General features: G+C 39.6%; 1 long non-coding RNA gene across 3 annotated transcripts in view; it reads right to left on the bottom strand.

Moving 5' to 3' along the window:
* The window catches only part of LOC135304502 (uncharacterized), a 66335-nt gene extending 52897 nt beyond the window's left edge, over positions 1–13438 (bottom strand). The window contains exons 1-3 of one of the 3 annotated variants that reach the window (XR_010365884.1): positions 13358–13438; positions 12732–12851; positions 1242–1709 (exon numbers count right to left, since the gene is read on the bottom strand). This is a non-coding gene — a long non-coding RNA (uncharacterized LOC135304502). Of the gene's footprint in view, positions 1–1241; positions 1710–3179; positions 3872–12731; positions 12852–13357 lie in introns of those variants that run through there. The other 2 variants (XR_010365882.1, XR_010365883.1) reach the window with 2 other exon arrangements.
* Positions 13439–21533: the final 8095 nt, after the last annotated feature.

The raw sequence follows: 21533 nt of genomic DNA, 5'->3' as shown, positions 1-21533 counted from the left end.
TGATCCTCCTGGAAGTTCACCTCATACCCCTTCCCCAGATCCACCCTGTGGAAATCTAATCATTTGCTGCCTACTGGCATTTGCCAATAGCCACCATCATAGCTTCCCCACAGCTACAAAACTTTATCCTCTTTTATTGCAAGAAATTTGGGACAAATCAGTAGCTGCAGAATATTGAAAGTAAAATTTTTAGTCACACAGAAGCATTTCCAATCCAATCTGATTTATCTACATAACTGAAACAACACACCTGTAAATCAAATTTGAGTAACAACTCACATTCCAGATACCAAACACTAACTACACTCCAGGACACAACTCTAATAGTGAGAGTTTTTTAAAAACTGATTTGATAAGAAATTGAACTCTATACAGTCAAAATCTGCCTTTGTACATGCATCTTTAGTAACACTGAGCCTACAGGTCAAGTCACAAGAAAATAATGCACTATTTGTACTCCTTCTGATACAGCATTTTGACTCCAATTTGAAAGGTACTTACTGCTACTATTGGACACATTTCAAAACCAGAATACAAGTAGAAGCTGCTTGCAAAGTATTAAAAAGAAAATCAGAAATATTCACTGGACAAAAGCATTTCTCTCAGAGTAAAAGCTGTTTTCTGTAATGTAAGTAACACCTAAAAGTTTATCCTTTTCCCTGTCTTGAACAAAGAGCCCAAGCAGAGGGGCAGAATGAAAGAACAACACATGCAGAAACTCACATACGACTAGGTACATGAAAACATGTATGGTGTGTGTGGAGGGAACCTACAGAAAACCTAAAACTGAAACTAAAGGAAAATCTCTTCTAAAGTACTGCTTTGCCAAGAAAAGTGTTAGTTCACCTCAGAATCACTTTTCATTAAAAAAAAATTAAAAATTAAAGATGTTTCTTCATCTATGAAGAAGTCAGCATTTGATTAAAATCAGAAGAGAGAGATCAAAGCATTTCTGGAATGGAAGCACTGACACAGCAGCCTGAACAGGGGTGCCTGGCACTGCAGCTCTCCTCAGCCTGATTTATGAACCACAACAGTGACAAGAGCAAGCCAAGACTCCTGTGCTTCACCAGGATAGCTCAGCAGAAGGAATCAGGAGAGAACATAGCAGATAGAGCCTAGTCAGGCCATAACCAAGAATGAGGGATAAAAAGTCAAGAGGACAGTAATTTTGAAATCCCAAATCTTTTATTTTCAAGTGAATGTACAATGTGAATCCTTCAGCTTTTAAATGCAAGTAAAAATTTGCTGCAGGGAGAAAAATAATTTTTCAATTAACTGAGATTAGAAATTTAAATCCTTCACCTTTTTCTCCTTCTTGTTTTTCTAAGCAGCTAGCAAAAAATATAACCTAAGAAGTAATGAATTATGAGGTACCCAATCCTTTAACTGTCTGCCAATAGTGCATCTCTCTAATAGAGAGATCTTCACACGTCTCCCTTCCCCTCTTTAAGGAAGAGGCTGTTACCATACTGAATTAAAGGTGTCACCATCCTGTGATGTCAACCATGATCACTTCATACTGGGCCCAAAGCTGCCAACCAACTGTTAAAACAAAATAAGCCAGAGATCCTAAAACATTCAACAGACATTAAAAATATTGCCAGCTTTTACTGTGCACAACTATTTTAAAGAGTATAAAAATTCTCTTAAGGTCTGGGTCCTACTGAATCCTAAATCTCACAGCAAAAACAAAATCCTGAAGATTTCTGAAATGCAACAAAAATAAACACCATTTTTGGAGCATCAAGATCAAAAATTCTTGAGAACTTAAACATACAGTTTTATTTTCCTTAAGTTTTGGTTGTGGGTTTTAAATCTATTCCCATTTTACACAGCATTCAGCCCCACTGATTCTAAATGTCCACTGTACAGCAACTAATAAAGAGCATAAGATTGACAAGTCATATCAAATTAATAACTTTTCATGAAAGAGTAATAATCCAGACAATTTCTTCTTGATGGAAAGCAAGTTTTACTTTGAGGTATTGCATGCCAGTGGCATAAGGCAGTCAGGTATCTGCTGCTGTTCCTATGGCATGTCTCCTTACTGATTTCTGCCTGTGACAGAAGTAAAAGCAGTAGGAAGGTAAAATTCAGTTATAAGTGACCTATACTAGAAACCTCTGCCAAAATACCTTTGTAGAAGATGAGCCAAGAGGAGGGAGGGGAAGTGAGGCATACAGGTAGGCAATCCCAGGGGTGCTGGCAGCCCTGCTGGAAAAGCCCTGAACACAGACACAACCTCACCACAAGGCTTTGATTTCACTTTAAATTTATGAAGAGATTAAACTAAGCAAAAAAACCCCAAAATATCTTTTTACCAATACCCTGTGAATACACACTATGAGAACAGTGAATTGTGCGTGAATTGTGTCAGTGTGTCTGTACTGGCAGCCCCTGTCCACACATACCGAGTTCACCTTCATAAAGCACAAGTTTCTTTATCTACACAGAGATACTCTAGACTGTCAGAAGACTACAGCTTTAATAATCTAGACTTTATCCAGGGTTATGGGATTTTTGTTGAATTTATCATACTAGGACTGCACTCAACGGTAAAATGCAATAATTTCTTCCTAAGCGCACACCTCTTACCTTAAAAAGAGGAAAAACTCTCAGGTGTGATTGTTATTCAGAGCATCTTTCCACTTAAATATTCCAGCAGATATTATTTGGTTTGTCCCATGATCAATAAAACTGTTTTATCTTCTACTACTGACATTAAAATGCTTCCTTTCTGTGCCTATCTCTACAAAGCAAAGGGAGTTCCCCAAATTCAATATTAATATAAGCAGCTGCAATTCCAGGACTAATATTCCAGGACTGTATTTTTGTAATATTCCAGCTGTAATTCCAGGACTAAAGGGACTGGTAATTAGCCCAGTGCTCATGCTGGCACAAGGTGCATGTTAGACTAAGCCAGCACAGCTCTACTCCTCCTGCACTGCACTACTGCATCCTGCTTTCTCCAAAACTCAGAGATGACAAATCCCCTGAGGATTTATGAGAGCAGAACTGTTCTTTTAACACAAACAGATAACACACTCCCTCTAAGGATGCCCTGCAAAGCTGATGCACTTCCTCCCTCTTTTCTTTCTGTGCTACAGTCAGTCTAATGAAACCACTGGAAAAGTGTGTATTTCTTTTGCCTTGAGCCACAGCACATGGTATCAGTTCATCTGGAAGCAAAATCTGAACTACAACACACTAGAAAGGAAAACATGCAAATAGGGGCCAAAGGATCTGCTGTGTCTGACCTCACTTGGATTTTTCTTTCCCTTCTTACCCATTCCAGTGAACTTTCTTCAGGTTTCTCATGTGTTAATAACAGACATTCAAAGATATATCAGGCATCAGAAAAAGCCAGAAGGCATTTGTGCTAGTGACTGGCTCTCTTTTGCTGAGAAAAAGGGGTTTTTTTGGGAGGAACTCAGCCTTTGCTGATAGCCTTTTTTCTCCCAAGAGCCTTCAGAAATCAATCATCACACAGAAGCTGCAAGAAGCAGCTTGAACAGGCATTTGCGGATAGAATACTTTGTCTTATTTCCTTAAGAGAGAAAGATTTTTTTTTAAATGTACTTCACTCCTTCCCTTTAAGCCAAGTACATAACATAGAAATTCAACACAATGCTACATAGATTTACAAACAAAGGCTTGCTGCTCTCCCTTGTACACTGTGTTTACAAATTGCTTCCACTTCAGAAGTGCTGGCAGAGCCCCATGATCTGTGAGAAGTCCAGACACCTCTCTGCAGCACTGGAACACTCCTCTGCTCTGCTTGGCTGAAGCTCCATGGTTGTAGGGCTGGCTACAGGCAGTGCTCTCTCCATCTTTTCATTTTGCTGCAAAGATTTGTTCTTAGTTGTCCCTGAAGTGCAAGAATAACCAGTTTATGTAGGAAGGGGCTAAGGAGAAATCTGAAGTTATCTCAACTAGCTGTTTCCAAGAGAGCTTAATTTTTCTGTGCCTTGATTCCCTCAAGTAGTTTTTATTGCCTTACTATCAACATCACAACACCTCTCCCTAAAGCACATACCTACAGTACTTTGGTACAACAAGGACCTGCTCTCAAAGGTCCCTGAAGCACTTGGCAAAAATTGGACTTCTGAAATAACATTTTTTCTAAATGATAACTCAAACCTAAGAGCATAAGCCTCTGTAGAGAAGCAATCTAACAATGACAGTAATTTGACTGGGGTGTGTTATTTGACAGACATTTTGCACTGGCTAAAAAACAGGGAGCTCCACTGCAGCAAAGAGACTCATTTCTACTTTACTTTTTTCAATTTTATTTCTTTTTCCATTTAAAGTATTTATAAGTTACAGATTTCATTTGTATTTCGTGCTGCTCAACTATCTGGTCTTTCACTAGAGGACAAGGAAAGTGTTTTTGTTTATCTTGTAGGAATCTAAACATTACTAAACTTTATCTCTACCAAAACAAACAAGATCTCACAAACATTCCCAAATATGAGTATGTCCTTGTAACACATGCCTGTGAGTACCCACTTTACAATTATGCTAAGTGATTAAACCATGTGTGGAATCTGGATTTTAAAAGTGCATCTTCAATAAAAAGACAGATCTTGGTAATTTTAATAATAACCCAAGAAATACTTATCAGCTCTTTTGAAACTACATCTATTTGAACTTGAAATACTTCCCTGGCTAAGTAAAGCAGTTTTTTCCACTGATTCACTCTCAGGCTAATTTGAAGCCTAGTTGTATGTGAGGTCAATTTGATATTAAGGCATGTTTTAAAGTTTAAGCAGCTGCATAATCCCCAGGAAGGCTACTGCACCACCTGTACTTGGCACCATCTCTCTGAGTTGAGACCTATTATATTTCCTTTGTGGGATCTGCTACCACAGGGACATGTTCAAAATGTGAAGGTGCAGTCCATTTAACTTCAAAAGAACACTAATACTCACGAGGAAAAATGTAATCAGCTTTGACAAAGTCCAATCAAGCAAGCTATAATTAAAGGCATCTCTCCAGATCTGAAGAACTACATCAACATCTATTACCTTCCTTATCTTACTTCCCTTACTCCTCAACAAGTAGATTATATTCTTTACTTTCCTGCATGATGGAGTAACAACCTGTGCCAGCCCAGTCATCTTTACTATAGAATTAACATCTGCATAACCAAACTCTATCAACTAAAAAGTACAGGGTCTAGGAAGATAAAGGTATTTCTATCATGCCTTTGATTGAAAGGAGTTCACACATAATAGAGCCAGCAAATTCAAGCCAACACTGCATAATACATTGTTAATGTGTAAACTTCACTCAAAATTCCCATCCACTATAAATTTATGTTTCTAAAGGAGCTCCTGAAGTTGTTACTGTGATATTATCATGTAACTCTTACATGACACAAGAGAGAAAACTAAGGCATCTGGGAATGTATTTACCAAAATTGTAATCATTCTTTAATTTCTGAATGCCTGCAATGAACTATTATGAACCATTGTTTTTTACTAGTGAGCAGGTCATGTCCACTGATTCATATTCAAGCATTTGGTACATGACTTGTCTACTATTTGCAAACAGAAGAGTGTTAATTTGTGCAGTAAGTCAGATTCAGCTTGACCCAATCATGCTGCATTTCAGGAGGTAAAATTAACTATTCTCCCTTTCTAATTCTACTCTGCAGTATAAAAAAATCCTTCTAACTTCTTCAGTCCATCAAAGTGTCCACATGAAGTTAGAAAACAGTAACATTCATATCTGGTCTGTCACATTCATATTTTCTGAAAAATCCCTTTGCACAGGATTTTTCTCCTGGGAAGCTGAGAAGCCTTAAAGAAAAAGGAAAAGAATTTTATCTCATTTGCTTCTCCTCTGTTTTGCTCACATGTGGAATGTGATTGGAGATTGTTTACCCACAGGTGGTTGTTTCATTGGTTTCTGCTGTGAATTGTTTTGACTCAATGGCCAACCAGTGCCAAGCTGTGTTGGACTCTCAAAAGAGTTATGAGTGTTCATTATTATCTTTTCAGCCTTCTGTAAGTATCCTTTTTGTATTCTTTAGTGTAGTTTAGTATTCTTTAATATAATATAGTATCATAAAATCAAATTAACCTTCTGAGAACATGGAGACAGTCATTATTCCTTTCTTCATTGGGGCACCCCACAAATACAATAGAATACAAATACAATACTGGTCCGTGTGCCTTTGTGCACCCACATCATGAGTGCTTCAAATCAGCTCTTTATTATCTTTAGGTGCACCTGTCTTGGTCCTGAGCCAATCAGGCTGGGATTGGGCTGCTCAGACCCTGACAGCTGTCAGTTCGAAGCAGCTGTGAAGAGATTTGGGCACCAAAAACTTGCCTGCAGCTGGCAGTGCAGCCTGCCCTCCTGGCAGATCTCTGAGACTCTCTGGCTGCACAGCCTCTCCCCATCCCCTCAGCAACACTGCCCCCAAAACACTTCACCTCTCATTTGCACCCAGAAAGCACCAGAGCACCAGCACAGCTTTGACAGAATCATCTTCTCTAAACAGGCCATTCCTATTTTGCAATAAATTCTCACACAAAGTTTTCTTTCTGCAAATGTTGGGATGTTCACAAAAGCTGTCTAGTGCAGTTCCAAGTAGGAAAGTTTGACTTTGTCTGCGGTTTTGCTTCTGCTTAAACAAAAGAAAGCACAGCTCAGCATCATGTATTTAATAAGTTTTTCATGCCACAAGAGGCAACAAATGTCAGCTGATCTGATGATAAACTTTAGCATCTGTGTAGGTTTTTTTAGCAGGATGATTAAGCTTAATTAATATAGAAATAATAAGTTATTCAGAGCTGATTGGTTTTGTTCTTGGACAGTGCACAGGCATTTAGACTTGTTAATAAGAGATATCTTTAAAGAAGTCAAGCAGAAACTTCCTAATTTTCAACTGTTTGACAGCTTATATAATTGTGGCTTTAATTAGCCCCAAACAAATAATGATTCTTTCTGTGTCACCATATTTGAAAAAGAAACTTTCATTAAAATGGGGAATAAAAAGGAAAGAAAAATAATACAATCACCACCAATGGTTAAAAACAACTATATCGTTCAGCAAGTTTCTCAAGTTCTCTAAAGTGAATTTGTTGTTTCCTCCAGGAAATGATGGATTGGCTGTCCTGTCTCATTCACAAATGCATGAATCACTTCCTCCTCTGTACATAATATGACCATTTTAGGTGCAACTGCTAAAATGTTCACACTCTTGGGTGTCCCAGGATGTCTGCTGGTCTTCTCCTTGTTGGGACAATTTCCATGTAGGCACATAAAGCATCAAACAGCATCAGGCTGACCAAAGGAAATTCATACCATTTCTTCCTAAGTGTACTATCCCTTTACATGTACTAATTTTTAAATTAGTTTGGCAAATACAGCATTTAATATCTCTTTGTAAATTTTATAATGTTACTCACCTTCCCCAATAGCTTGCAGGGCTATTTGTATAGAAAAACAAAAGCTGGAAGATTAATCTGGACGTCAATTTTTCCTGTTCTTATGCTAAAAGGTGTTTAAAAAAAAACTTTCAAAGAACTTTCCTCTCACTTCCTATTAGTCAAAAACTGATTCCCTCACCCAAGTCTTCTCATTTGTATTAGCCTTACAATTTTATGAAACCAGCTAAAACCAATACATTTATAATAATTTTCTCATTTTCAATTTAAGCTAATACTTGCCCTGTTCCTTTGTAATATTCCTCAAATTCTATTCAATGCATAAAATCATAATAAAATTTTTGTCCTTATGAAATACTGAAATTCACTATATTTAATTAACTGACCTAGTCCAAAGTTTACTGACATAAATGAAAACACACATTTCTTTGTCTGAGGCTTTTACTTTAGAATTGCAGAGTAAAGTGCTGTCAGCAATTATACCTACTCAGCTCTGAGGGGAAAAAAGGGAGAATGTGGTCCTTGTTCCTACATTTAAAATATTTATATTGGCCATTTAAATATTTATATATTTGTCACTTTAAAATATTTATATAACAATCTATTCAGCACTTCATATATTGGTGAGTGAACTTATATAATGCAAATAAATTATGTATTAAATATTTACTATAGGTTAATATTTTATGAAATTTACTGTACACACAGTAGGAACAAAACTGGCAAGGGATGAGGAACTCTAGAGATTACTTTTGCATTTTCAGCACAAAACAACAAGGATCCCTTACTTCTGTACTGCTTTTAACAGAGTTTATAGGTTTGCTAAGAAAGCACCTCTGTTTAGAAATTATGTAATTCAACATCCTGAGATAATTTATCCTTGGGCAAAATTCCACCAAGGTTTGTGGAATTAGTCACAAAGTTGATCTTGAATTTATAAGCTAGAAGATTAAAGAAGGAATTGAAAAAGGTTGGATATTTTGAAATATTTATAATCAAAATTCTAAAACTGCTGTTGACTCCTGTGCCCTCAATATGGGTTTCTAACAAGGTATTCAAAGAGTAAAGCAAAATATTTCCTTTATCCTGCACTACTCAATGCCACAAAACCTGATATTCCATGTAGCAGATTTTAAAAAACAAACGTCTTCCCTGTGGCCCTGAAAGTTTTAATATTTCTCATCCCATAACTGAACTCCACTTTTAACCATCAAGCCACAACTTGTACCTGTGCCAAATTCAAAACAGTCACAGTTTATCTGAATCTTCTAAAAAATATGGTGTGAATTAAGAAAGAAAATAAACGAAAGCACAATCCAAGGACCTGTTCTCTGTGCTCTGGGACACCCAGGGACAACTTCAGGATCTCAGAAAACAGCCCCAGATAACCATGCAAGCATTCTACTGCTGGCAGAGTCTGTGTGCAAATCAGACTCTCCCAGAAAAAGCATATAAGAAATTCATGCTAAAAGGATATTGCAGTACCCATACACTCCTCATTTACATTTTTATGACAAGCTGATGTATCGGCAGTAAGTTAATACCAAAGGGCTTATATGAGTAGAAAAGTCCTTATGGCTTTGAAATTTCCTCAGAGCATTTAATTCTGATTAACAGTCATAATAAACTCTAAGTATACTCACAACCTTCAAGCATTAAACTTTATTAATCTACATAACATGCCAATTAAGTTAATATACTTTGATTCTGTCTAGTTCTGAAAGATATTTTAATTTTACTGACAAATACAAAAGCAAACCAACAAGCAAATCTCATTGCTCAGTTTTTGAGTAATTGAGCTTATTTTGCTGCATTCTAATAAATTAACTTCGCAGTGAGAAGCACATATTTCATGAACTAGGAATTGCTGCCAGCAACCAGCAAGATTCCTGTCCTTGCACCAATCACTTCAGAGAGGCACAGGGGTCAGATTTGCTCCAAAGGCAGGATTTGTTCCCTTACCCAGGTGAAGTCCCTGCCACATCCCAGGCTCTCTCCTCTGTCCCTTCCTCACCCCCATGCTGCTCCATCAGCCCCATCTCGTCTGCCTCCCTCTGTTTTCTGCTGCAGCACACCACAGCATTGCCCTGTGCTGCTTTTGGGGGTCACTATGACCCACTGCCTCATTCAGCCCTATTCTTGAGGGGGCTGAAGGAGGCAATGGGTCATAGCAACTCCCAAGGGTCACTATGGAAGTTTTCAAGGGCTGAAATTTCCTGCCCAGGCATCCAGGAGCCACTGGCACCCACCTGAACTGGGACTGAGGCCACCCCACACTCACAGCAGCTTTCCTATGGGCTCAACCTCTGGCTTCCCACTGCACAGCCTCAGCCATCCAAATTACGTAAATTATTCTCTGTGCAACAACTAAATAATAAAATAACAGCTCAAACTGGTATCTTCAAGTAGGGACTCCAAAAAAGGGCCCCCTGGGCTCTTCTCTGCTCACAGTAAGTGAGGGGAAGCCTGGAGCTCACTGTCATCCTGCTGAGAAATGTCAGGAGTAGTCTCTGCCTGCAGAGAGCTGGCCTCAGTGGCCCTTGTTTAAATTCAGAGAAGGAGCTAACAGGACACCCAGAGCTCTCACACTTACAGAATCATTTATTTTGATGGATGGCTGTTATTATACCTGTCTGTGTTTAATTGTTTTCTCCTCCAGTTACCTATAAGCCAATTAGGAAACACTTCCTTTTGCATGGATGGCATCACTCTGATCACAGGGTTGTCAACAAGAAAGAGAAAAAAGCTTCTTCCAAAACTATGTATATTTGGTTAATCATCCTTCCTACTGCAACTGCCTCTACAGAAAGAATTCAATAATTCTAGCTATTCAAAAACAGACTCCTCTCTTCTCAGGTGAGGTGGCATGTTGTTTCACAGATGGGAATTTGCTTTAGCTGTGTGTAAGTGTGCCAGGCTAACATTTTCATACATTCTAGGAAGCACTGCTCTGGCCAGAAGCAGTTGTGGTGTGATGGCCAAGGCACTTCTGAAGCAGCTCTTTCAGATGAAATAATGTCCCACAAAAATGCCCCCTATGAATTTTCCAAGCAATTCTTTCACTGCAAAATGAGTCATGTTTTGAATAAATTTTGTTTTGCATGTAGTACATTACTCATTAATCAATAGATTGTGTGGAGGGCTTGATACAAAAGTGAAGTATTAGTTTCACCCATCCATTTTAACCTCTCTGTATTTTGTACAGCCATGCATGCAGGAAAGCACTCCAAATTAATTTAGCTATATCCTTAATCATGATAAATCAAAGCAAGGGTAATGCCATGTCTCTGATGCCCCACTCATACAATTTTCAGGTGATGAGATACTTGTCTAGGGCTCCCACAGAACAGCAGATTACAATGCATTTAAAAGTTCATTTAAAAGTATTGCATTTCAGCATAGCTTGGAAAGATTAATTTGTAGTAAAACACACTGACAGTCTCTTGCCATCTGTGTCAGACTTGAAGATTTCAATCCCAAATAGCCCTATGTATTAAAACTAATTGTCCTTCTCCCCATCCCCAGAAGTTAACACAATCTCAATGCTGAACATTAGTTACCAACAAAGTGTCATGCTGCAACATGAGCAGTGACAGTACAATAACATCTGTACAGCAGCAACAAAAATCAGAGTCTTAACCTAAGTACATAAACAATTATGTTTAAATGCTGTTTTACAAAGGTAAACAAATAAATACAAATACTGTGAGCTCTGGATTGAGGGAGTTAAGGTACACAAGCACTGTGGATAAACTGGCACTCTGGAGTGGCTTCAGTAATCTCCTTAGGCACTGGCTTGGGAATAAATGCTGAGACAGGAACAAAAGACATCTTCATCTCCGCAGAGTCAGAGAAAAAAACATTGCACAAGTGAGGGGAGAGTTATATTTGCTGACATCTCTCATTTTTCTCTGTTTTCTCAGCTTCCCTTTTGCACTTGGCAGAATCACTAAACAGCCTTTTTCAGTGAATCACTCACATGGAGCTTTCAAAGCCTGTGAAAGAGCAGCAGTTTGTATAAAACTCAAGGCTTAGGGCTCCTACAGCCATGGGCCAGGCAGAAATCCTGAAAAGCTGCCAGACTGCATGCTCAGGATGGCAGCCAGTGCAGAGAGAGCTACAATCAATCATAAAGGCCCTTTCTTGAACAATTTAGAACACAAACACAGGAATAGCTCAACAGGTGTGCATGGGCACACCTAGAGGAGCAGATCAGCCTGGTCCCCACTGCCTACTTCACCTGTCCTCTGCCTCCCAGGAGGCACAGAAATACAACCTTTGCAGAAACAGTACAGATATCACCAAGGAAATACAGAGGGAGAGAAAGGAACCAGAGTTATGCTCATGCTGCTTAATGGGGAACTCGTACCTGACCTCATGTCAATATGAAATATCACTAAACTTCTTATTCAAAGTGATTTCCTGAACTCCTTCCATGTGTCAGTCATTGCATACATCTTTGACACACCCTTTTTAATCTCATACTGGCATAATCCCATTATCTGACTCTTCTGTGTGAAGTGGGGACAACACACACAAATAAATCAGGCTGCTCAGGTCCTGCACTAGAACCTCCACCCAATAGCACACCTCTAGTTTTTACCTACACACTCTTAACATGGTCAGTGAACATGTCTGGGGTTTGTCTTGAAATGTTATTTTTGGAGCAAGATTTGCTTGCTCTTTAAAAGAAAGGGGTTTGCATTCTATAATAAATCTCCTTACTCTCTACCAAAGATTAAGTGCTTGTGTTTGCATCACAAGGACTTGCCTGCCTATATTCATCCATGCAGACTGCACAATTAGTCACAACCAACTCAAAGATCAGAGATGCCATTTAGTTTTATTCATGGAATGGTATTGATATAAACAAGGTCAATTCTTCCTGCTGGTATTACTGACTTCTTTGAAGTGGAAAGACTAAAAGGGATGTCAGACCTTTGCTCTTTACTGAAGGTTGCTTTCAAAAAAACAAAGCAAACAAAAAAAACCCCAAACAACAGAGAAAGCTACTTACCAATTCACAGATATTTCTACAATTTTTTTTTTTACTCAACTCTAAAAACTCTGAAAAACCCATAAACAGTGTCCTCCCAAACCTAGACACACTTCCCAGGCACAATCAATCTTTGACTGATATGCTAAACTCAAGCTGCTTATAAAGTGACTCGGTTCAGGTTAATGGAAAGGAAGATTATATCATATAAACCAAAATATTTTATGGGCTAGGTGTATGAAATCAATGAGTCACTTAGACTTTATAGTCAACCTAGTCACAACAGTAGATGACCTTGTGCTTTTCACATCTCAAGAATCAAAAGTGCATACCTCTTAACATTTTTCTTCTTTAATCTCCTAGCTCAGCCCTGCCAGCCTCGTTTTTTACACTTTGGTTTGCCAGTTACAGCAGGAGATTACGAGTGATGTGCGTGCCCGAGATCGATGTGCCTGTAAGGGATGGAATTCATATTGATCTCCACTCATGCAGCACCTATGCCTTGCTTGCTATAATCCCTCCACTATAAACAGAAGAACTGCTCCTGCATGCTGGATTTTTTCCCTTATTGCTGCTCCAGTACTGCTCTTTCCTACTCCTACATCCCAGTCTCAGACTGCTCCTGGAGCAGTTTCCCAGCCTAACTAAAAGCTCATGGCAGCAACAACTATGCTTAACATTTCATGGCAGCAAAACAGAGTTTTATGGTTGTCCAGAAGATCCAATCTGATTCATTAGACCTCCCTAAATGAGAGGAAAGACAACAGCTCATAGTGCAACCCTGTTTCCAGTACATCTCTTCAGACTGTGATTCACAGCTACACTGGGCATTGTGGTAAACATGCTCTGACCAGAGAGTGCCTGATGCAGAACTTGAAAAATTATCTGCATGTAGAATTATTGTCATCATATTGCAAAAGTTCCATACTGCTGTCTCCTTATCACAAAAGTTTCATACCTTATTGGTGTTTTCTCACGGGCAGCTCCTCAGAGCACTGACTCTTTCACCCTCACAGAGCAGCCAGCTGACTCAAGCTCCCTCTCAATCACCCAACCCACTCTTTTATAGCTCTCTTCTTCTCATTGGTCACAGCTGTGGCCTGTTAAAGTCAGGCCTGTTCCTAATCTTTGGTAATTGGCCCAGCTGCAGCTCCTTAGGGGTGAGATCACTTTCTGCACTGTCTTTATTTTCTTATATTCTATCCCCCAACATGGAATCATTACAGTATTTGCAGTAAAATGTTCTATTTCTTGGTTATTTTGTGTTTGTGTCCTACTGCAGGCATTCATTATGGATGGACACATACATTGCTGCAAGTACATAACCCACAAATATGAACTGTTTGTCTCACAAAGAGCAGGATCCTATCCAGCGAGACCATGAGGACTTCAAAAATTTAAAAAAAAAAATTAAAATCATACTTTGAAGCAAACCTTTCCAACTTAGCTGTCACACTGCCACTCCAATTGCCTGGCATACTCCAAATCCTCATGTTGTTTATGATTCAGAGTAGGAATTTGAAATCTGAACATTGAATATCCCAACCCTATAAGTCCCAGCTGTTGGGTGCTTTTGCTGCTGCTTCAATATTCCCCATCAATATTGCAGTTTAAAACAAACAAAACACAGAGAAAAAGCATTCTGACTATGAATGGCTCCAGTGTCATTCTGTTGTTGGGCAGGAAAATTTCTCAGAGTTCATATTCCATATGATATCAGTCATTTTTCCACCCATAAAACCTAATGCTATGATGTATTACAATACCTAATCACTACTTTTAGCTGAGCCAAATGTGATGAATACTGAAACAAGTGTATTACCTTATTTGTTTCCTCTTGCTTGTAGAAAGGTTTATAAAAATTCATGTCAGGACAAGGATTTAGTGTTCTTCCTATGAACATCTGCAATCCCATCCCCTGCAAGAGCTGACACATCTCCTCACATTGATAGCTTTGCTTCCAATCATTCTGATTTTCAGTCTTTCAGCAGCTTGTAAACCTGACCCATGACAAGGGGTTTTTGCATCAAATGGAGGATTTAAGTCCAAAATAATGAATGTCTGCCCATCCATTTACAGTAAAAAGACACTTCCAGAGTTTCCTCTTACAGCAATATTAACTCTTTGCCATCTTGGAAGTATTTCTCTCCATGGAAATTACTCAGTTTAAAAGCAAAGTAAATCTCTGCATGCAAACAACTGAAAAAACTCTACATATCTCAAAATATCTAGATGGCAAACAAAAGACCCTTGAAGATTACAAGCTGTGTTAAATCATGCAGATTCTGCCACCAGTTTGGGAGTAGCTCAAAGCACTACTCTGACTCAGCAGTGCCAGCCCTCGACCAAGAGGGAACGGTTCAATGTAAGAAATAAAACTAAAATTATACTTCCAGTCTTGCAACAGACCAGAATTTATACTTTTTAAAATCAATGCCTCCTGCTGAATTATATTTATCCTGCAAACATTAAAGAGAATTTCAAGAATACAAAAATCTTTCTATAATTTACAGTAGTTTAAGAAAAAAAAAACAAACAACCAAACACAGTAAATCCCAAACCAAACTTGAGATATTTAAAAGCATTATTTTTTTTTTCCTTTTCATAAAGCCAGAGGATTATTCTCCTAACAGAGCTCTCCATTGCGACAGGACCAGCAGCACTGAGCCACATGACGCAGAGATGTCTTCCCTCATTGAAACACATGACAGAAATACAGCACCTCACCAAGATGCACAGAAAGAGCAGGGCCAGGCCAGCAACAAGGCACAGACAACTGGCAGAGACTGCAGCCTCAGGCCTGACAGCATCTCTGCCTCATGCCAACACCAACGAGACAGAAACTGGCAGCTATTAATTCCTTACTTTAAAATATCTAATTTTGACAGTCCAAAGCTAGCACTTCATTTTGGTATTCAACCAATTTTCAGTGAGTGCATTGCTCTCTTCTCAGAGTAAAAATCTAAATATAAAAGAGATCTGTTGTGTGGTATAATAGAGGCGGATCTACCTCCTCAGCAGAACTGCAACCACTTCAAAAATATGGAACATTTGCATATGAATATTTCCAATGGAAATTAAGCACCTTTTGAGTGTCTACATATAGCACAGTAGTACAAATTAACCCATACCACTGTTGATGTGAATTTGTGAAAATGAGAAAGATTTAACTGAACAGTCTATAAAAAAGTAGTCCAGGAAGATTCCTGTAAAAATTAAGATATTTATTGCCATACATTATGATTCTACTCCGTTGTAAGAAACGCAAAAGAATACATTCCTTTCTCAATAACTGTGCACACATCAGCTCCCTTCACTGACTGAAACAAGAGGAGGTGGCACTGCTGACCTCAGACTTCAGCCACAGACTGACTCAGTTGCACTACAGCAGCTAAAAGAACACACACATGGCTGAAAGAGCCTCTGGAAAAACACTCCAGCATATGGAGTTTGTCTGGCAAGGGCTTGGCTGAACATCCACTGCAGAAGGTGCCTATGGCAGCAGCACAGAGTGCTCTGGATAATCTTGGAGTATCAGCTCTAACCCTGCTGCAAACTGGATAGTGAGAATTGCCCCAAAGACGTGGCAAGAAGTGGCGTTTTCTTCTCTCCTTCTTTTCATCAAAAGAAGAAAAGGGGTAAAAAAAAAAAAGCTCAGGTTGTGGTGCCTCATTTATGAATAACAGTTAATCAGCAGATCTGTGGCTGTCACAGGGCTCTTGATCTGCTTTCCCACTTCTCCTTCAGCCTCTCAGGGGTTTCACTGGTGCTCCTGGAGCTGTGCCCACCCGTGATAACAGACAGGGAAAGCACAGAGCTGCACCGGGAGAGCCACAGAGCAGAAACACTGCCAAGGGAGGGAGCAACAAACAGGTAAGAGGTTGTCTGATTTAGATAGGTGTTGGAAGAGGACACAGGAGAGTGCTGACAGCAATTGCAGAATCAGCACTTAGAAGCAGAAAACAGGAGAAAATTTAATCCCAGTGAGTTAGCACAAGGCAAACACTGAAAACATCCCTCACAAGGAATGGCAGCTCTGGTCTCCATGCAATGTGCCCACAGCTGGAGCATTCACACTGGACTGAAGCCCCTGGGACACCCCAGATCTGAGAGCACACGAATGTGACCTCACAGTGGTGATACCAACAGCAGACACCTTACAGCCATGGTTATGGGCACAAGGGTTTCAGAGTTTGGGTTTTTGTGGCACTCCCATCAGATCCAGGGGAACAAATGAGTCGTGAGGACAAAAACCCAAAAATGTATCAAAATCTGCTGAGATTTAAACACATTCCCTGCAGGAATCCTCAGCTGGGTGATCTGCACTGCCCACAGTGCGGGGCTGAGGTAGTTTGGCCAGTGATGGAGCAGTTTGGGAACAAAATTAACAAAGCCCCAAAGCCTTAAAGCATCAAGACAGATTTCAGCATAAAGACCCAGATATTCACTGTTATAGCAACAAAATGCATTTGTTACATAAAATAATTTTTCCTTCTCTTTAAGCAGAACAGGGGAAGGAAGCATTAAAATATAACCCAAATGGCTTAAAACATAGCTCATACTTCCAGTGCGCATTACTGGAATTATACATTTCATGTCTTGCTGTGGAATAGATGGAATTTTTTTCCTACTTCCTGCAAAACAACATTTGCTTATTCAACTGCCTTTTAGCAATGGGTATAATCATAATCCCAAGTGACATATGCAGTGAGAGCAACTGACTACTCACCCTCTCTCCAGCACTTTATTTCTAGGGATGCTGTGTTTAATTAGCTCCACAGTAGTCAGAGGAGCAAGCAGGTCACCTCTGTGTCAAATCTCCCAGTAGTCATCTTCCCTGTCACCTCCCCCATTGCCTTCATTTATCTGGACATTCTGCATACTAAAAGTAAGGTCATTAGTGTCAGATAGCTATTTTTTCCCCCTCTGTCTATGTGTTGTGTTATATTCCTGAATAATTGCACTTTGGGGAAGGGAGTGAATTCCACCATACAGAACCTTTATGGAGGGAACCTATCATCCAAATTCTAAATTCAAGCTGATGTAAACAGAATCTTTTGAACAGATAATGGCATAAATGTTCCAAAACACCGAGAGCTAGGAACCAGTAGGAGGTTTACCTTTGTCTGGAATCCAAAATTTGTAGTTACCCAAAGCCTTTCATTCTACCAACTCTTCTTTTTTTTCTCTCCTTCTGCAGATAGACATCATCTCTGTCACATCCTCTCCTCTGACCCTGGACTGGCATTCCAGCAGTGCCACGAGTCTGTGCCCAAATCTATAATCTCTAAAGTAGAACTGCCACAAATGCTGAGTCCCAGGGAAGCACATGCAGAGGCAATTGTGTGCAGAATTCTGTTCTTTGATACTTTGCCTGAAACAGAACAAGCAGGCAGGCAGAGCACAGGGACAGGATGCATTTACAAACCCAGGCTGTGCAGAAGGCACAGAGCTGATGACTTCTCTGGGAGGCAATCTGTAATCACTGGCACTGGGGCAAGGCCCAAGTGACTCCAGTCCAATCTGGAATATAACCAGGGTCACTCATCCTTGCCTGTGCTACTACTGCCCAATTTCCCAATTTAGACAGCAATCCTTTTGGCACTCCTCTTGTACAGTGGGCATCCACCTGCAAAGCTCTGGCTGGTTTGAAATCAGCTGGTACTCTTGAAAGAAAAGCAATGTTTTGTAACACTTGCAAGTCACCAATGTCTTTTTCCATTTCAGTATTCTTTGATCACCTTACAGACCATGATAGGCAGATCCCACAGGTTACAGTTTTGCATGTAATGTCTGTAATTTCACTACTAATATTTTTCATAGAAAGCAAATTTAAGTGTTTATAAAAACAGCTGAGAAAGGGATGCAAATATTTCTTCTTTTTGCATACTTTTAAAATAGGTTTTGAGGTTTGCCAGTCTTGGAAATAAAGAACCAACCTCAGCTGCTGGTACAGACTGATCTCCATGATCTCAAGGCAGCCACACTGTTTTAAGGAAGCTGACTCCAGGCCCCACCTGCCCATCTACCTACTGAACACTGCACAGCCAGAGCAAACAGGGACTGCTCCTGCAGTGCCCAGTGTGCCTCACCTGGCAGGTTATACCTGAAACCTCTTCACAAAGTCTAAGGGGAAAATCCTTCCCAGATGATGTTATGACCTTTTTATCAGCAAACTGTGTCCTGGAGAATTTCCTGGATGGGGTTTGGGGGTTTTTTGGTTTTGTTTTCCTATCAAGAAAGGTCAGTTCTCCTGCACTGGGTTAACTTATCATTCCATTCATTGTTTCCCATCTCTTTGAAGCTTTCCTTGTTCTACTGCCACAAAACTCACTCACACCTGAATTTTCCACCATTAAATAAAGCAGCAGTGATTTGTCTCCATGTGGTGGCAATAAGGGCCATGATGTTTCTTCCTTGGAAGGGGGAATGTTAGAGCATGGCTGGTGGGCAGGGCACAGCTGACAGGGGCTCATGGGGCTGCTGCTGCACTTGCCCAGGAAGCCCAGAGCTCCGGCCTCTCCCAACACACTGGCACTTGTGTGTAAGATAAACTATGAAACCAGGAACCTTGGCACTCCTCTATAATTCAAGATTCAAGGATAAAAGGGTTTAAGCCAGATAATGAAATTTCCGTGCAATCCTATAAAAGAATACACAATGATGTCTTTGAAACATTATTTATAGTGGGTTTTTTTCCCATCTTTCCAGTTCACATGGGCTGATGCAGTATGCACATGAAATGTACTAGCAAATCATAGGAAATATCCCTTTATGATCATCCATAATAGGTGCAAATCATTCCAGCTCAGGCTCAAATAGCCTTGATGCAGGGAAACTCTAGAAAATTACTCTTTTTGCTCTGGTGGTCCCTGCTTTCTTAAGCAAAAGGACAGTCATTGCACACAATCATCACACTGAGCTACCCCTGGAAAGAGGGTTTGAAATACCAACTCTTTGAGTGTTTCTGCACTGACTACAAGGACAAGATTCACACAAAAGCCTTGGAGGTTTAATGGATTCATCCAGGTGACACTGGCGTACAACTTTGGACTACTGTTAATGGCCAAAGAATTTAAGTCAAAATTTATGCAAATAGTGTAAGAAGACAGTCAATGCAATAAGGATGTGCTTATCTGAGAAGGATCATCAAAACGGGAGGCTCAGAAAGGGCAAGTGACACAAACAAAGAATTATTTCAAAAATCATCAGCTATTCTGCTTCATTCTTAGCTGGAATTAATTGTAGCAGTGACTCCCAAGGAGGCAAAGGCCAAACTCAACACATTCACATTTACAGGCACTTTGCCAAACTTTCTTAATGCCAGTGCTTGAAGTGGCGACATTTTTAAGAACAAAATGCATATTGTTTAGAGGCTGAGTGAGGTCAAACTGTTTCAGCAGTTGTTTAATGCTTCTGAGCTTCAGCTACAACCAGAAACATTACCCAGTATTTAAATCTTGGTATTCCTAACATTTTAGAGATGCTGCTTTACATTATGTGTATTTAACCTTCCACTCTGCAAATGATTCACCACTTGGCACGCCCATCAATAACAAGTATTAAGAAAAAAATTATTCCACTTCTCCCTGTTTTTATTTAGAAACAACCCATCAGGAAACATGTTTTTTTTCTTTAAGGAGTAAAATTAAAAATAAGGCATGAATTGTATTAACCTGAATATGAACCTTTTCTTTCTTATTGTGATGTGCTTACATCTCAGGCTATAACTGTCATCAAAATCTGTGCAGTTATTCTTCCCAAAGAGATAGCCAAAAGCAGTAGGTTTAAAATTAAACAAGATAAATTTATGCATTTGCATTCAAGTCGCTTGAGAGATGAAGATTCATTTCAGAGGAGGAACAAGAACTGAAGAATTAGTTCTACAGTGCAAATTGTCTTTCCAGCCCAATTGAAATTACCATTTAATGGAAATTTTTTTCCTGATTTTCAGGTACAGGGAAGTTTTGTACATGGGAGCAAAAGCTGAGCAATTGGCAGTCATTTGTCACTGTTGGCTGCCTTCAGAGGACTAACATGGTGCAGCAGCCAAATCATTAAAGCAGGACCCAGGATGCCAGCGCTGTCTTCCTGCATGTTTCATAATGATTTGCAAAGCACAGATACCTCTCACATCTACCAGAATTCCCCAGGGCACTGTGGAGAAGTCTGGCCTAGAAAGAGAAACAACTAATTGGGCAGAGATTGCAAAAGCACTCAGAGATGGGGGGCTCTCACTCCCTGCCCTAACCCATCTCGAGCTAGGTAAAGAAAATGTCAAATAGGGGCTGTGTAGTGGGAAGAAAATCAGCATTTGTTTTGGTCAATTATTTATACAAGGTTCACATTTCAGTTAGTTAAGGTCTGGATGTCTTCTCTCACGTTCAATTGAAATTATTTTATTTACTACTCAACTTAACCTAGAAAAGCATTTATCTCGTAACCTAAAGCCCTGCCACTTGCCCCTGATTGTTCAAAACTGGATTAAACTTTAGTGACCTGTCCATGATGTGGGAAAGGGCACAAGAAAAGTATTGACATGGTGAGCTGTTGTGTGATGTGTAACTCCTTTAGGACCCAGGAGCAGAAATTAATGGAGATGAAGAAGGGAGCAGGGATGTGCCCAGCACTTCCCCTCTGAGAGGAAATGGGCTCCTTGTACTGCCTGCCTCCCCAGTGCCTCAAAAACAGCCCAAGGGGCTGAGGCTGGGACTCCCAGCAGCACTGAAATGTCGAGAGAACAGAACAGATGTTTTTTAATTATTTCACTGAACCATCTCTTACAATCAACGATGAAAGATAAAAAGGATTTCATAGAATCATCTCTTACAATCAGAGATGTTTCAAATATAGCTCCAGCTGAGATCCAGAGCAGGGAGACATGCATTTTATCTTCTTTACAGATCTGGTAATCAGAAACCACTGTGAGCACATAGCCTGACTTTCAAACCAAAAATTATCTACTACTCATTCCCATATCAATGACATCTACCCAAAACTTCATACATTAAACAATAGTAATTTTCCAGTGAATTATTGACTTCAGCATATCAGGGTGGGATAGAACACTGGTCAAGAAAGCTATTTTTTTATATTCCAAAACATAATAATAAAAGCATCCAAGAGCTCTAAGC

The sequence above is a fragment of the Passer domesticus genome, chromosome 7 (genome assembly GCF_036417665.1).
Source record: "Passer domesticus isolate bPasDom1 chromosome 7, bPasDom1.hap1, whole genome shotgun sequence".
Taxonomy (NCBI): Eukaryota; Metazoa; Chordata; class Aves; order Passeriformes; family Passeridae; genus Passer; species Passer domesticus.
The sequence above is the reverse complement of the archived record's forward strand: the minus strand, read 5'-3'. Positions and strand labels throughout refer to the sequence as shown.